This window comes from Lycium barbarum, chromosome 2 (assembly GCF_019175385.1).
Source record: "Lycium barbarum isolate Lr01 chromosome 2, ASM1917538v2, whole genome shotgun sequence".
Taxonomy (NCBI): domain Eukaryota; kingdom Viridiplantae; phylum Streptophyta; class Magnoliopsida; order Solanales; family Solanaceae; genus Lycium; species Lycium barbarum.
This window is the reverse complement of record NC_083338.1, coordinates 24,188,423-24,207,096: the sequence shown is the minus strand read 5'-3', so window position 1 is coordinate 24,207,096 and position 18,674 is coordinate 24,188,423.

Below are 18,674 nucleotides of genomic sequence, written 5' to 3'. Positions count from 1 at the left end.
ATATCCTTCCACAGTCATGTATATCAACTTTTAATAAGCCTAATGATAGAACATGAGAATGTAAAAATTGTTTTTAATTTTTAGAATAAAGTTTAATTCATAGGAAAGTTGTTTATTGATATGTAAAGAGACGGTCTTTAAGTTTTTCATTTTTTTGTTGTAATAGTTAAAATTTAAAAGTCCTCAAGTTTTTCAGACTTTCATAAATTATTACTACTGTCAATTGGGTCTAAACTCTTTGAGCGTACTACTTGAAATATGTAGAAATATTGGGCTAGGATAAAATAATTTAGTAAAGTTGTTTGTTTCTCTCTACTGGAATTGTTGTTTTTCTCTTAACCTTGATTCACCATTTATTTATTTCATCATATTTATAGAGGAATGAACTTTTTGTGTTGGTATTGAATATCTTTTTCTTTGTTCAGAACACGACAAGGGATATATTTTTTCTTGGTTTAAAACATGGCAAGGAATAGTACTAAATCAACAATGGTAAGAGGAATTATTCAAAATAAAAAACGTAATTTTAGGATGTTTCATAAGATTAGTAAAAGATAATAGGAGAATTGATTTCATTACTTATGGAAGGATAACAGTTTATGAAAGGTATAAAAAGAAAAGGAAAGAAGCAAAAGAAAAACATGTAACACGATTTATAACTTCTAATAAAATATTTAAATTATATCTTACATAAGAATTATATATGTCATCTTAAAGAAAATGGTTATATTATGGATCCTCTAAAATGAAAAAAGTATAATATTTGGATGAAAAGAGCAATGGTAAAAGTTCTTATCAATAATTTTTGAGAAATATTAGAGTACGTTTGTTGTTTCACTTTATCGGCATGTGATATTTATATACTTCAAAACGTGGGAGATAGAAGAGGAAGATAACCAATCATAACTAAAATTATTTACTTTTTGTATGTTTATGCAACATATAATTATAAAAAATATATTTTAAAAAATTAATTAAGAGTAAAATTGATTTTTGGCATTTTCCATAAAATTAAGAAGAAAGATAAAGGCCAATTAATTAGATTATTTTAAGGACAGATAACAACAATTACTAAGTTTTGAAGGGACTGAATAAACAAAAGGCCGATTTAACTAGATTACTTTAAGGAGAGATAACAACAATTACTAATTTTTTGATGGGATTGAATAAGCAAAGGTAAAGAAATGAATGGAAAAGAGAGTAGGTAAGGGGGAGTTTAGAAATAATGTTAGGATGAATATATTCATAAATAAAATTATTAATGGAAAGCAGTAGGGAAAAAAGATAAGAATAGAAGAGTAAATAATCTTGAAAAAAAAAGTTTTTTCAAAAAACGTCAAGGTAATAAGAATATGATCAAATCTAAGGAGGGTTATTTATTCGATATTGAATTTGTTGAGCTAAGTTTTTTCCCATTTGATATCAACCTTGAAAAATATAATTAGAACAACAGTAATGTTACAATTGAAGAATAGAGAAAAAAATAAAATTGATTGATGATTTTAATTAAAAATATCTAATAATGATTATTTAGCTATATTTTAATTTTATTATAATGATTCGCGCGACCAAATTCACTAGTACTCCCACAACTTCGCCGCTAAACCATTCCTTGTCCTAATTATCATCCCCTTGACTTTGCTATTTAATGGAGTACAACTTTTACCTGGACATGCTGTATTTTAGACGCATAAAAGTGAAAAAAGAAATGGTAAAATTAGCATTTATGTGGGATAGTTGTCATATAATTAATTACATAGCATAGTTTATTTGTGTTTAGCTTCAAAAATAGATTATATTTTTCCTTCGTTACACTTTATTAAAATATTTGCTCTTATCATCCAACTTTCAGCAAATATTTACCTCTGAACCGTTAATTTTCATGTCCCCACCTTTATTATCCTACATGGATATTATTTCTCCCAATTTAAATCTTATCACAATTAGACCCGCCCCACCATTAAAACCGACCCACATTGCAAAATAAACTCATCCTAAAGATTCCCAAAGACACATACCCCCGTAATCAATTGAAATTACGATAAACGTCTTTGGGTGATCTATTGGTGATGGCACATGCTGGTGGCACCACAATAGATGAAATAGCTTATAGTATGAAGAGTTCTTTCAAACCGCTCATCAATTATCAGAATGTAGGTAGACACAAAAAAGTATTTATTGATTCATTCGTCTCTACTAGTTGTTGTTACACCTCAAAAAATTTCGCGTCGTTTACATTGTGAGTAAATTAACGTAAGCTCGGAGAGTTTATGGAACCGTTACAAGGTTAAGGAATACTTTTAACAAGTGTCAAGCAAGTGTCTAAAGGTTCTGGGATCAAGTGAATTGAAGAAATTAAGATTGTCAAAATTTTGGAAAAACTTGGCAGAATTTTGGACAGGAAATTCTGGTCCAACTTGAGAGATACGAGCTGTCGAAAATCGACGGAACTGTCGTTGTACATCGACGGTTCCGTCAATGTGAGGCGGTGGAGAGCTTTCTGGAATGTTTATATATTGATCTATTACGTTTCAGCACTTCATTTCTCCGTAGTAACAGACCATAATCACCCTTCAACTCTCTCTAACCTCTCCTAGTTCTCCATCATTAATTAAGTTGATTTTAATGTCGTAAAACCCGAGACTGGCTAAGATAAGGTAGTAGCTCGTGTGGGCAGCAAGTTGTTGGCCTTGTAGCTTGGAAGTGGAGTGTTACAATTGGAGTTTCTGGACTAATAATGTATGTTTATCATCCTAATTTAGTTATTGAGTTGTCCTTGAAGGGTTTCAATGCTTTAAAGTGAAAAAAACCATGATAGGAAGATTATAGTTTGAGTTGTCGATGTTGTTAACTTATGGACTGTTTTTTAAGGAAGTTTTAGGATGGATTTGCATTTGTTTATCTTATTGTATCTTGATGTTGTTGTGATGAAATGTTGTTGTTGATGTTTGGGTTTGATTTGGAGATGGATAGAAGTGGATATTATTGGGGAAATGCTGCCCCAATTTTGTTAACTTAGAAACTAGTTTAACATGGGGTTTAAGAATGTCCTTAGCCTAATTTTGGTATGATTCACCTTGTATGTAGATTTGTGAGCTCGGAAGTTAAGCGTTGAGTAGCTAAGTGAGCGACCGGCTATCCCTTTCTTTCTTAAGGCATGATCCTATTGTTATGAACTTTCACAAATGATGTCCATAATGATTCCTCTCATATAAATGATAGAAGCTTACACTCTTGATGTTCTTAAGATGTTATTGATGTTGGTCTTACCTTATGATTATTGTTCCTTCAAGGTGAGATATGCCAATAATGTTAGCTCCATAATGGAAATCGGAGGATTACTAGCCTTACGTCACTCCGATGAATTTAGAAATGTATTCTTAAGGAATGTTTTGTAGGACCTGAATAGTGTGCTAGTAGAATATCCCTAATAAGGTATTTAATGCTAGAAGAGAGGTTTATAATGTATCTCAGGATTTGGTTGAGGTTTAGTTAATCGGGAAGAAGTCCTAATGGCCCAAAAATATGCTTATAAGTCTTATGTGATCATGGAGGCATTAACGAATAAGTGATGACCATGAGAAGTGCTTAGAGATTACTCATAGAGGTCTGATTATCATGTTGATTATATTTACCACTGATCTATACTAGTTGGGCAGATTATGTATCACTATTTACCACCGAGCTATGGTCGGTCGGGCAGATATGTATTTACCATCATGCTACGGCTGGTTGGGCAGTTATTACTGTTGACACCCAATTTTGTCCCTCCTTTCTTCCAAATATTTATTTGCGTTTCTAATATTTTTGATAGCTTAAGAATAGTCATTTATACTTTACCACAATTTAATTAATACCGTCGTTTTTCTCATCATCATTATCATTACCATTATAATTATGATTTGCATTATGATCACTTTTAACATTTTCTACTTACCATCTTATGCACACCTGCATCGCATTTATTTTGTGCAATTAAACAATAGCATCTACTTACTGTTAAACTTAAAAAAATATTATCGCACGGCTATTACGATATCATTTTACTTTTATATTAGGTAATATTTTAGCATGCGTTAATATATAGTTAATTAAAATAGGTCTTTTATTCAAATTTAGAAGCCCAAAACAGTATAAGAAGAAAATATTTTTAGCCCAATGGAGAGCCCCAAATCCGAGCCCAATCAACCCACTAATATTTTCAGATCAGTCCATAATAATCAACCCACCATTCATTAAATCTACCCGAACCGCCCCGGCCCACACCGCTCTTATTCACCACCTAAACCTAAATGAATGGTGCGGCGCCTCTCTCTCTTCTCCCTCTCTCTCTCTCTCTCTCTCTCTCTCTCTCTCTCTCTCTCTCCTCAACTAAAATGGTGAATTTGCAGAACCCTTTTCACTCCCGCAGACCATGCGCGGTCGATTTGGGAAAGGAATTCAATGCGTCGTACCTCTTCTATCAGGGTCAACGTTGAAGAGGTGATTTTCCCTCTTTCTGTTTGTTTTTCGATCTGAAATCCTTAATGGGTTTTGTCCGTTTGTGAGTTCAAATCCTTTCCTTTATCAGTTCATTTTCATTTTGGATAGTACAAAACTTTAATGGATTTTTGTCTCCTTGTTTCTTTTCTGATCAGTGGTTGAAATATCCACAAAAATCCGAACGTTTGGAGTTGGAGTGGAGTATTTTGACCAGGAAATCCCGCCCAAATTTTGAACCCCGACAAACCCTAGTAATTTTCCTATAAATAATCGCTTCTTAAGTCATTTGGAAGTAGTTTTAGCCGCCTGGATTCCCTTTGAAAACACTAATTTTCTTCAGCCCAATATTTCTTGGCATTCATTCAAAAATACTAAATCGTTTTGTTTTCTTTTGCCCCTGCTACTACTCCGAATCTGAGCGCATGCAAGCTCGGAATTCGTAGTGTTCGAGTGTATATCGGAGACCCCGCACCCACTTCGCTGCACCCGAAGAAGGTCCCGTAAATTTCTTGGCTCTTTTAATTCTTTTGTAGCTTTATTTAGTAGTTAGATATTAGTTATGTGACTAGCTTGAATTGATTCTGTGTTTATTATTCTGTCTTAGTTGAATGTGTGATATTATATGATGATAGGTAGTTGTATTAATACTGTTAGTTTCAAGTGGAGTGTATAATGTAGTCAAATCTAGTTTTTGGTTTTGTTGATTAGTCCAGTGTTTAGATCTGACTATGTGTTTAGTTTGTTAATTATATGATTAACATGTCTATTAGTTAATCTTTAATCAAGTATATGTTCACTTACATGTTACTTTAACATTATGTTTAGTCTTTAAATACCTGTGGTTTAAATAGGATTGAGGTACAATCTGTAATAGACATTTATGTATGGTTTATGGTCCTACTTCTTAAATTACCTGGATTTATCCACATGTTTGATTAATTTAGTGATATTAATGAATCAAACTCAACATATATATGTTAGGTGTGTGTGGATTGTGTGTTGTATAAGCTCAGAAATGTGTGAAAGAGCATATTGTTCTTGTTTCTTCCTGGGTACTGTCCATTTGGAATTTGTCTAACTATGTGAATGAGTAGTTTGATGAATATTGTGCCAACCTTGGTATCCTGTTCAGTTGAAACTGCTGAAAATACTTAGATATTTAAATAACATGTTTGATGATTCATTTGATCTGTATGTGACTTAGAGTTGTTATTTGGTAGCACAAAGTCATATCTAAGTATATATGTATCTGGATCTTGGTCAATAGAGTTGGCATTTCAAAATGATGTTTGCTTCAAAGTGTTTAGTTGTCTTTGTATGTCTACATTGTTAAAATTTGATGATAAGCTGCATATAGGTTTGTGTAAGCCTATCTAGACCTAAGACTATGTCCAGTTGAGGTTAAATGACATATAATCTGATTTATAAACTGACCAGGACCTTTGAATACTCCCTCCTTAGTGATTTTGTTCAAAAACTATGAGGCTTCCACCTTTAACTTGCTGTTGGCTCTAGTATTGTCAAATCTCAGAATAGGTTCAAAAGAGTCTAAAGCATTTAAAAGCTCAGTTTTAGCAACTTTAAACCTATACAAGTGACCTGCTGAGTCTTGCGATGATATTTGAAATTTCTTTATTGATGAAACATGCTAGCTGTGTGCTATTTGATCATTTCTTAATAAGTTGGATTTGTTTGTGCTCACCTGAGGACATGGTGTAAATTGGATGAATATTTACTCTTGTAGAATACTTGTCTGGATCTGTATGAAGGGAGGGATTATTGTAGCTTACTAGTATGCCTAAAGGAAATGTCACAGTCCTGTTTTATATGATCAAATGTTGACTGTTTTAGGCCCAAAATTGTTCACGGCTGTTAGCTAGAATACTGTCTGTTTGCACCCCATTCTGCATAACTGCTAAAAAGGATCTAACATGAATAAGGAAACATGTAGAAAGATTATCATTCCCCTTATTTCTGAACTGTCTTATAAAAAATGTAGTAGTGAAAATAAAGGGTCAGATCTGTAAGGCATCTTGTGTTTCTGCCTGTTCAATTTTTATGTCCTTACATTGCAAGTGTATTGTGTTTGATTATGTTTATGTATGTATATGACCAGTATACCTTAGTTAATACATTTATAGGGAGATTAGTTGGTCATTATGGATTAAGCTTGAATCCTCCCCGATGTTAGCCATGCCTGGGATTCATGGAAATCCCTTAGAACTTGTGCAATATCGGGAAGACGGGGGCAAAAACTTTCCAATACTAACCTTCTAAACATCCTTATGAATGTGTATGTACGAAGTATACTCAAATATACATAATGTATACATAAGTCATTTGTTTTTCCTTGAAAATTGAAACTGCTCTATCACATTTGTTTGTCATTCTTAGGCTGGCACTGAATAGATATTCTCATATATGCATGAAATATACAAGATATACGCAGCCTGTATACACTTAGGAGTATATAGGATGGTATACTTTGTATATCCTCCAAAGAAAGCTCATGATTAGGTGCCTGGTGAAAATGTTTGGGCCTACTTTATTTTCTTTTATTGCTATTACATGTTTTGGGCCTGCTATCATCCTTGTTACTGTTGTCATTTAATTGGGCCTGTCCGAATTACCTCTCAACTGTTTGGGCTTGTTTTCTCTTCTCTATAAGTTCTCCTTTTCACTACATAAATAAATATAGGCCCTTTGTGCATGTTGCATACTTAATTCATGCATATTTATACTTAGTAGCGAATGGGTGTAGATGCGTTCTAATCGTAATTTATATTATGTTGGTTGTCGATCATGAAATCGTGTATATTATAGAATCATGTCATCGCTCTAATTCTTTTTCTTTTCTTCTTTTGCATGACATCCGGAATTGCGAGGAGCCTCAAATGAGACTCAATTTCGCCGCTAGATCAAAGCGATTTCAACGCTCCACTTCATGTTTCTAGCTCACTAAGCTTGGCTGAAACAATTCCAGTGATGATCGGGATTAAACCTCTCTATTCGGGTCTCTCGTTCTCCCCTCAGAAAACAACCCGGGCAGAAGCAATATAAAGAGGGGAGAAAACAAGAAATGGCTGCCACATTTAATTTGTTTTGCTTAAATTGTTTATGTTCTTACGTGTGATTATTTAGCTACCGTAGAATATCTAGTTTAGTGGAGCTAATTGGGACGTATTTCGATATAATAATGGAAATGTTTAATTCATTTCACGAAGTACTTTAGTATATCTTTTACAAAAAAAAAAGCGGACGTTATTTCAATATAATAATGGAAATATTTTTAATTCATTTCACGAAATACTTTAGTGCATCTTTAAAAAAACAAAAATATAAGTTTTTAATGTTTCGAAGCCTTCGTTTTTCGCCAAGTGCCTAATTTAAACAAGAAAAAGTCTACTTATAGAGTTATTTTTCAAATTTACACTAGCTATTTATCTATCTTGTCTAGTCATTCAATATATTTTTAAGCCGTTAAAATCAATCGATACCTAGCCATTGAGTTATTTCAAAGGTTTATAAAAACCTTGCATTATCCCACGTTTTCTTTAGTTTAACTTATAACCAAAGTCTTTTCTATAAATTACTATCTTATTTAATTTAAATAGCAGTTTATATTTTCTATTTTGAAATCTTGATAATATTTACAAGCTATTTTCCTAAACATTTAAAACGCTATATTTGTATTTTTCTAGTCTTAATTAAATAACCCAAGTTTGACCCGTTAACCGCGTTTAAGCGGATCTTAAAGGATGTCTTACCCCTTCACTTTAGGATAATTAAGAACCCTTACCTAGAATCACATTAATTAAGCAGACCATTAACGGAGGTTTAGTTTAGCTTTGCCTTAGTTAATACTTAGGTGTCCTAGTTCACCATTAAAATAATTAGGTGGCGACTCCTTAAATTAAACAATTTGGAATCCCCAATATGTTGTACTCCGATTTGACCTGTTTAAAATGGGGTATAACAGCTTGGCGACTCCGCTGGGGAAATTTAGGTTCTTAACCATAACAAACTTAGGTTAATAATTAATTTGTTGAATGTTTTGGTTGTTTTTCTTTATTTTTGCCTTTATTATTGCTTTTATTGTTTCTCTAATGTGTTTTTAAGTGACTTTAATTATTGTTTTATTATTTCCTTATGTGAAATTTTCTATGTAATAATATGTTACTGCTTTCTTTAACTGGCATTTCGTTCATACTTCCTCCACTCTTGGAAAATTCACACAAATTCACACACTTAAAGCGGTTTCGCGGTTCGCGGCCGTGCACTATTAAATCATCCTCTAGTTGGATCGATCTTGTGGATTTAGTCGATCGGCGGTGCAGTCGACAGCCACGGACTTTCCACTCCCAAGTTGTCCACTTGGGAGAGCCTTGTGTCATAGGAAATCAACTCTTAGTCAGCCTAAGATAGAGCTCAACCAAAACCCCTCTTTACGGACATGCATCATGCAAACTTAGGAGGCTTAATACCTAAGGTGTATTAAGTCCATTAGTCAACCTCGTCCAAATGTCCGAGTGGGTGTATGACCCCGAGCGACGGTTATCACGTTATGTGCATTGGTTTGAAGGATAAACATGTGTATTATGTGGACCATGTGCTACTTAAAAGGGTAATGGGTAGAACTAACCATTTGTGAACGCAGGTAGCCATGAGTCAGTACAATACTTACCCAAGGTTTAGCATGGTCTTGAGCATTCCTCCTCAACTAAAGGCATGGTGGATTGATTTGGGGGACTACGGACAGCGGGTGGTACGTGGAGCACTAGGACATTTACCGTCTTTAATGGATATCCAACTATGTAGAGACATCATCGAAGCGGCAACTGTGTTTTGGGATGAGAAGAGAGTCGTGTTTAGATTCGGCAACAATGAAATGACTCCATTGTTAGAGGAAATAGGTGGCTATGTGGAAAATGCAGCTTTATTACATAGGAAGAAAAAATGGCAAAATTGCGGCATGATTATTCCAAAGGAACCTTCACCAAAACAATTTGTTAACAGTTTCGAATTCAGGAAGGGTAAGGACGTAGAATGTTTACAAGGGTCTACGATACCATTTGACTACTTGTATCATAGATTTGGCTATCAACAAAGTTTCACCAATCATCAAGATGAATTTTTCTTGTACGACTCTTGGAAACAAAAACGGTGCTTCGCTTTCACAGTGTGTTTTTTGGAAACTATGGTGTTCCCTAAAGGGACAACAAGAGATATTCACACCCGACTCATTACTGTAACAGAAGCTCTATTTGGTGGCATTGAAGGAAAATACTACACTGTGGTCCCTATGGTCATGGCAGATATCTATCGAGCGTTAGGACGTTGCAAGCACGGGTACAAGAATTTTGAGGGATGAAACTTGATTTTACAAATTTGGCTGATGGAACATCTTCAAAAGGTCGACAAAAGTCTAGCATTTCGAAAGCCGACGGGTGAAAATCACATTCTTGGTCATGTTCCAGGTGCTATTTTGACTAATAGATCATTTGAAAAGCCAAATTGTGTAGAAGGGTGGGTAAGACTTCTTAGCCGTTTGAACGATGATTCAATTCAATGGACGTTCGGCTGGTTCCTATCCGAGGGTTTGGTATTTCGTACGAAGATTGTACCATTTTTAGTTTTGATGGGACTTCGGGGCTTGCAACCTTATGCCACACTGAGAGTTTTAAGACAATCTGGAAGAAAGCAAAACATACCCTTAGTGGCAGACATGGATCATTATCGAGCCGACTACAAAGAGGGAAAAATTCTTTTTGCAAAAGAAGTTATAAGCATGTGGAAATCGAGGGAAACTATGAAAGCAGAGTCAATTGAGCCAAACAGATACCAAGTTGGATGTGATGATAACTATTTGGAATGGCTGACCGCTAACTTGGAAGGATCAATCAAACCCGGCGTCAGCCTGAGGGGACAAATTAAGGATGGAGAAGCAGAAGCACACATCTTACTCCGGCAACTGCGTAAGAAAAATCTTGTCTTTGAAGCCGAGTACCATGCACAACTTGAGGAAAAGGAAAGGGAGACAGAGAAATGGAAGCAGCAGTCACTTAGTTACGAACAAAGCATGCAAGAATTAGATACACTTCTAGCTTAGCAAGGAGAAACTTGCATCAAAGAAGGCATCAAAACGGGAGGGGTTCTGGCTATGTCATACATTATCCAGAATCTCCGGAAGATCGGTCAATCAATCCAAGCAACCAAGAGGCTCAAGAATGACGATGGGCCTTCCTCATGTTAATTAGCTTATGAAAGTCAAGTAGTAGTTGTAATTATTTCCTTTGTACCAGGATTTAAATTTTCAAACATTGTATTTTTTGGGGGTCTTCAATTAATAGCACATTGGGATGACGTATAATTACATGTTTTATCCTTCAGATCCTCGCTAGGCCTACCTCTGGCACAAAGGAGGTCCCTCGCATAATAGGTCGCGCTGTGATTACCCTTTTTGCTATGCGATATATGTTTCTTTCAACATTATTTGTTAATGTTAACGTTATTTTAGCAATCATTCGCACTATACTAACACAGTTTTCTTCATTTTTGAAGGTTTACCTTTATTTTGATTATTTCCCCCGAAAGGTTGATTCGTGTTGACTGCGAACTGGCGGATCACCCATACTTCACAAGATCAAAGGCACGAGCATCCAACAATATGAATGATTTAGGTGCATCTGAATAGACTGGCTTGGGACTTATCACCGTTCCGAGAGACGAACCTGAGGCTTCGGGAGGAGGGAATGATGAACTCATCGCCCAATTGATGCAGCAAATGGCCAACATGCAAAGTGAAATTGAGCGACTGCCAAATCTTACCAACCTGTTCATTACCCTCAACACTCCTCATCATGAACAAAGAATAAGTGCGACAATCCCACCATCCTTTTCGCCTGTTGACTCACCCGCTACTCAGCCCTTTCCCTCAAACCCTCCACTTCACACAATCAATCCAAGCACTACCAATTCGCCACCCGTCCCATAACAAACTAACCTACAATAAACCATCTCACAACAATCTAATCCACAGCAAGCCATCCCACCACCGATTAACTCCCAACAAACCATCCCGCAACAAACTAACCTACAACAAACCATCCCGCAACAAAATGACCCGCAACAAGCCAACCACAACAAGTTAACTTTCAACAAGCCAATCCTATACCTTTCACCACTCCTTATATTCCTCAGCCTTCAGTTGTCCAAACTAGCCCACTTACCCAAAGCTACCAAGAAACCTAATACATACCGTTGGCACAGACCGCTAACCATAACACGCAGTATGTGCCACCGGTATATGTAGCGGAAGATCAACCTTTCACTACCCAATTGCAGGTCGTGCAGCATCCAGAGGCTGATCCTTATGAGTAGATGGAAAGGGAAGCTAGGGTGAAAGCAGACGAGAATGTGGCAAAGGAGATTCGTAGTCTGAAAGAAGCATTTAGAAGCATCCAAACCCACAAGGGATGTGAAGGACTGGAATACGAGGATCTGTGTATTCATCCTGATATTGAGTTGCCTGCTGGATATAAGGTGCTGAAATTTGATATGTTTGATGGAAAAGGAAATCCTCGGGCTCACTTGAGATCATACTGTGACAAGCTTGTTGGAGTAGGGAAAGATCAAACCATTAGGATGAAGCTGTTTATAAGGAGCTTGACAGGAGAAGCACTTGATTGGTACACATGCCAAGACCCGCAGAAATGGCATAGTTGGGGAGAGATGGCGCAAGAATTCATGGATAGGTTCAAGTTTAACACTGAGACTGTCCCAAATAGATTCTATTTGATGAAGTTGGAAAGGAAGTCAACAAAAACTTTCAGAGAATATGTTATGCGTTGGAGAGAAGAAGCCGCAAAGGTCCAGCTCCCAATGGCGGAAAGTGAGATGACGACACTCTTTGTACAATCTCTGAAGGATGCAACATACTATGAAAGGTTGATAAGTGTCATTGGGCAAAAGTTTTATGAAGTTATCAGGATGGGAGACTTCATAGAGGAAGGTGTCAAGACAGGAAGAATCACAAATTTGGCAGCCTTGCAAGCAACAAATAAGGAAATTCAAGCAGATTCAACTAAGAAGAAAAGGGACGGAGTGTCTGCGGTCATGACCATCCAGGAATGTAGACCAAACCAGATGTTAACCTCCAATACCCTTCATCTCAGCCTTCATATTACAGCTAATACACCCAAGCCCCTCATCCTTATTATCAACCTCCACCCACTCCCCATCCTGTTTACCATACCCAGCCAGCATATTACCCACCTCGAGCACCTGCCCACCAAAGCACATCACAATACCAGCTAACCTACTCACCTCAACCCCAACACCAACCACAAAACCGTCCACAAAATGCACCCAGACCTCGCCCAAACTTTGAAAGAAAGTTAATCAAAACTTACACACCGTTAGCCGAACCCTTAGCCCAATTGTATGATAGGTTGAGAACCGCAGGGATACTCCAACCGATTCAAGGAAGAGTTTCTAACCCCCTTCCTGGATGGTATGATGGGACTAAACATTGTGCGTATCACTCAGGAGTTGCTGGACATGATATTGAAAATTGCCTTACTCTCAAAGATAAAATCGAGGCATTAATCAAAGAAGGAGTCATCCAGCTCAAAGGAGCTCCCCCGAATATAAATAATAACCCTCTGCCCAATCATGGTGATGCAAATGTGAACATGATTACCATTGATCAGGAGTGTAACTTGGAAGGGACTATTGTGTTGGCCAAAAGAGAGGAAAAGGTTGAATCGTCAGCCTTTATTGCTCCCATAATCACAGTCCAAATGAGGGCTCCAATTGAAGTGGAAGTGCTCACTCCAAGGCCTAGAATCACAACTTTAGTTGCTCAGGCACCTTCTTTCAACACCAAAGCAGTTCCTTGGAATTATCCATCTAATGAAAGGAACAAAGAAAAGGGAAAATTGGTTGTAGAAACTGTTGCTACTGGATTGACTAGATCTAGGCGGTGTTACGCCCCCGAAGAGATAGCACGAGGAGCATCGAGTAAGGAAAACAGCCAAAAGAGGGCTGTGACCGAGGCTGAATTCGAAGAGTTCTGGAGGAAAATGCCAACTAAGGAATACTATGTGGTCGAACAACTAAAGAAAACACCAGCCCAAATTTCTTTATTGGCATTGTCGATGAATTCTGAAACTCATAGGAATGCTTTAGTGAAGGTACTGAATGAAGCTTATGTTCCAGCTGAGACCTCTAGCGAGAAATTTTCAGCCATGGTTGGAAAAATCTTCGAAGCCCACAAAGTCTCTTTTCATGACGATGAGTTGCCACCTGAAGGTTTGGGGCACAACAAAGCGTTGAACATTACAGTCAAATGCAGGGACAAATTCATTTCTAAGGTGTTGATTGATGGGGGCTCAGCTGTTAACATATGTCCTGTCACTACCCTCCGAGCTTTAGGAATTGATATCGGGAAACTTCGCGACAGTCACGTGAGAGTTAAAGGTTTTGATGGAGCTCAAAGAGGTGCCGTAGGAGAGATTAACTTAGCATTGGAAATCGGACCTGTAGAGTTCACGGTGGAATTTCAAGTGATGGATATATCCGCCAGTTACAACTTGCTGATAGGAAGGCCATGGACCCATATGGCTGGTGCAGTCCCTTCTACCCTGCATCAAAATTTGAAATTTGTCTGGAATCGTCAGGAAATTTTGATCCATGGAGAAGGCAACAATCTGATCTACCCCGAAAACTCAATTCCTGGTATTGAAAGCATAGAAAGGCTAGATGGATCTGTCTTCCATATCAAGGAAACCATGTGTACTACTCAAGATGAAAGGGTAAAATTGCCACGTGCGCTTATGATGGTGGCATGGGAAATGTTGAAGAATGGTTTCAAGCCTGGTCGAGGTCTCGGGGTGAACTTGGATGGAATAGTGGAACCAGTTCAATTACCCGGGCAGAAGGATACTTTTGGTCTTGGATACGAACCCACTCTTGAAGAAATCTCATTGGCTAGTCTCAAAATAAAAGCAATCAAACTAGTAAATCTGTTGATACTGTGAATGTGACACGTAATGAAACAAACGAGCCCATAGTAAATGCCGAACAAGACTTTGAAGAATATGAAGAGGACATGTAACCTAAAGAGTTAACTAAGGATTTTGAACATTTTGAGAATAAGCCAAAACCAAATTTGGATGAAACAGAAACCATAAACTTGGGAGATTCAGAAACCATGAGGGAAACAAGAATTAGCGTCCATTTAACTCTGTCACAAAAGGAAGAATTGATCAACCTTTTGAGACAATATATAGACGTGTTCGCTTGGTCTTATGATGATATGCTGGGTCTAAGCACAGACATTGTCTCGCATAAGTTTCCTATTGATCCATCTTGTCCTCCGGTGAAATAAAAGAAGAGAAACATTAAACCGGATTTGAGTTTAAAAGTCAAGGAAGAAATCTCCAAGCAATTTGATGCAAAGGTCATTCGAGCTGTAAGGTACCCTACTTGGCTAGCCAATATCGTGCCTGTACCAAAGAAGGATGGCAAAGTCAGGGTATGCGTGGATTATCGGGATCTCAACAAGGCTAGCCCGAAAGATGATTTCCCCCTCCTAAATATTCACATACTTATTGATAACTGTGCGAAGCATGAGTTGCAGTCATTCGTTGATTGCTTCGCAGGACATCACCAAATTCTGATGGATGAAGAAGATGCTGAGAAAACGACATTCATCACACCTTGGGGAGTATACTATTATCGAGTGATGCCTTTTGGGCTCAAGAACGTAGGTGCCACCTATATGAGAGCCATGACTACCATTTTTCATGACATGATCCATAAGGAGATTGAAGTCTATGTAGACGATATCATCATCAAGTCACGAAAGAGTTCAGATCACTTGACGGATTTGAAGACGTTCTTTGACAGGTTCAGGCGATACAATTTGAAATTAAACCCCGCAAAGTGTGCATTTGGTGTTCCTGCTGGGAAGATGTTGGGTTTTATTGTGAGTAGGAGGGGCATAGAATTGGATCCTTCGAAGATAAAGGCTATTCAAGACTTGATTGCCCCAAAGAGTCGAAAGGACGTGATGAGCTTCCTCGGTCGTCTCAACTACATTAGTCGGTTCATTGCACAATCGACAGTAATATGTGAGCCAATAATCAAGTTATTGAGGAAGGATGCTGCTACCAAATGGACGGAAGATTGCCAGCGAGCCTTTGAGAGAATCAAAGAGTATTTGTCTAATCCGCCTGTTTTGGTGCCTACAGAAGCCGGAAGACCGTTGTTATTATATTTGTCTGTGTCAGCCAATGCATTCAGATGTGTGTTGGGACAATATGATGAAACGAGAAAGAAGGAGCAAGCGATATACTATTTGAGTAAGAAGTTCACGCCTTATGAAGCCCGATATACTTTGTTGGAACGCACCTGTTGTGCCTTGACTTGGGTTGCACAAAAGTCGAGACATTACCTGTCCGTATATACTACTTATCTCATCTCAAGGATGGATCCACTCAAGTATATATTTCAGAAGCATATGCCTACTGGGAAGTTAGCCAAATGGCAAATTTTTCTAAGTAAGTTTGATATTGTATATGTTACCCAAAAGGCTGTCAAAGGGCAGGCAATATCCGATCTTCTTGCGGAAAATCCCGTAGATGAAGAATACGTGCCCCTTAAGACTTATTTCCTGGATGAAGAAGTGTTGTTTGTCGGAGAAGATATCTTAGAAGAATATCTAGGGTGGAGAATGTTCTTTGCTGGGGCTGCAAACTCCAAAGGAGTCGGCGTTGGAGCAGTTTTAATTTCGAAGTCAGGCCAGCATTATCCAATTTCAGCAAAGCTCAGGTTTTCGTGCACCAACAATATGGCAAAATATGAGGCTTGTATTCTTGGACTTAGAATGGCCGTTGATATGAACATACAAGAATTATTGGTTATAGGTGATTCTGACTTGTTGGTTCATCAAGTACAAGGCGAATGGACCACTAAGAACGTGAAGATACTTCCGTACCTGCATTGTGTGAAAGATTTGTGTAAGAGATTTATCAAGGTGGAATTCAAACATGTCCCAAGGGCTCAAAATGAGCTCGCTGATTCTTTGGCAACCTTGTCCTCTATGATTCAGCACCCGAACAAGAATTACATAGATCCTATCAAGGTGAATGTGCAAGATCAGCAAGCTTATTGTTTCTATGTAGGAGAAGAACCTGATGAAGAACCTTGGTACTATGACATTAAGAAGTATCTCAAGGCATGGGACTACCCAGAAGGAATAACCAGTGTTCAGAAGAGAACACTTCGAAGATTAGCAAACCACTTTTTTCTAAATGGAGAAATCCTGTATAGGAGGACTCCAGATTTAGGATTGTTAAGGTGTGTTGATGCCAAAGAAGCGGTCAAGTTGATTGAAGAAGTACATGGTGGTACATGTGGGCCTCATATGAATGGTTTTACTCTGGCTAAGAAAATTCTACGAGCTGGCTATTTCTGGATGACCATGGAATCAAACTGCATTCGTTTGTGCAAAAGTGTCACCAATGTGAGATTCATGGTGATTTGATTCGAGTCCCACCAAATGAGTTAATTGTGACGAGTTCTCCTTGGCCATTCGCAGCTTGGGGCATGGATGTCATTGGTCCTATCGAGCCTGCCGCGTCAAATGGACACAGGTTCATTTTGGTAGCCATCGACTACTTCACAAAATGGGTAGAGGCATCTTCGCACAAGTCAGTGATGAAGAAGGTGGTGGTAGACTTTGTTCGCAATAACATCATCTGTCGATTCGGAATCCCTGAGTCGATTATAACAGATCATGGAGATAATCTTAATAGTGGTCTGATGCATGATATTTGCGAAACATTTAAGATTACTCACCGCAATTCCACCCCATACAGACCTCAGATGAATGGAGCAGTTGAAGCATCCAACAAAAACATCAAGAGAATATTGTGGAAGATGATTGATAATTACAGACATTGGCACGAAAAATTGCCATTGGCCCTTCTCGGTTATCGCACTACTGTTAGGACTTCAACTGGGGCAACGCCTTACCTTTTGGTCTATGGGACGGAGGCTGTGTTACCTGCAGAGGTAGAGATACCGTCTTTAAGAATTATCTAAGAAGCTGAGTTGAGTGATGCTAAGTGGATACAAAATCGATATGAACAATTGAAGCTCAGTGATGAAAAGAGGTTGAATGCAGTTTGTCATGGACAACTTTATCAGAACAGAATGGCCAAAGCTTTCAATAAGAAGGTAAGACCGAGGCAATTTAAACCAGGGCAATTGGTGTTGAAGCGCGTATTCCCGCACCAAAATGAAGCTAAGGAAAAATTTGCACCTAACTGGCAAGGGCCTTACATGGTTCATCGAGTACTGACTGGAGGAGCACTAATTCTAGCAGAAATGGATGGCAAAGTGTGGCCGAAAGCTATCAATGCAGATGCCATCAAGAGATACTATGTCTAGGAGCTTTTCATTTATTTTATATGTAATATGTTGTAATGTCTTTCTATGTAATGAAGCTACGTTCCCTCGGCGGGATACGTAAGAAACCTATATCGGGTTTGGGCTTTTGAGATAGAAATTTCCAGAAAATTTTCATTTGTTTGTAACATGAACTACGCCTGACCTGATTCCCGTGGTGGATACGTAGGTGGCCTACATAGGATTCGGTCACATTATTAGAAAACCTCAATTTTATTTTGCCTCGTACGTTTTGAACTACGCTTGACCTGATTCCCTTAGTGGGATACGTAGGCAGCCTATATAAGGCTCGGTCTCGTCATGTTTAAAGGTTCGATATCCTCCTATGCCAGAAATTGGGAAAATTTTAAGGGCATCATTGCAAGACGACATCGAGAGACATGAAAGAGTATATGGTCTACAGAGTTATCAGACAAAGGAAAGACTTTGGGGAAAGGACGTTCGCTTTGTTTAACAATGTGTCACAGTTCCAAGTTCAGCAGAAATTATTTATCACTGTATACATATTTTTATGCATACTTCCTTTTTAAATAATGTGATTTTTTTATCCAATAGTTTTATTAATTGGCCAAGACTTAGAAATAGGCGGAGGTTACAAGTCCAGACTAAATTGGAAGCATGAAGCGTCAAGAGCCGGATCTTCAAAGTCAATGCGAATCAACCTCCCCCGAAGCTAACAAATTTTCTTTGAGTGCAGGTTTTCAAATTGCGGAAGC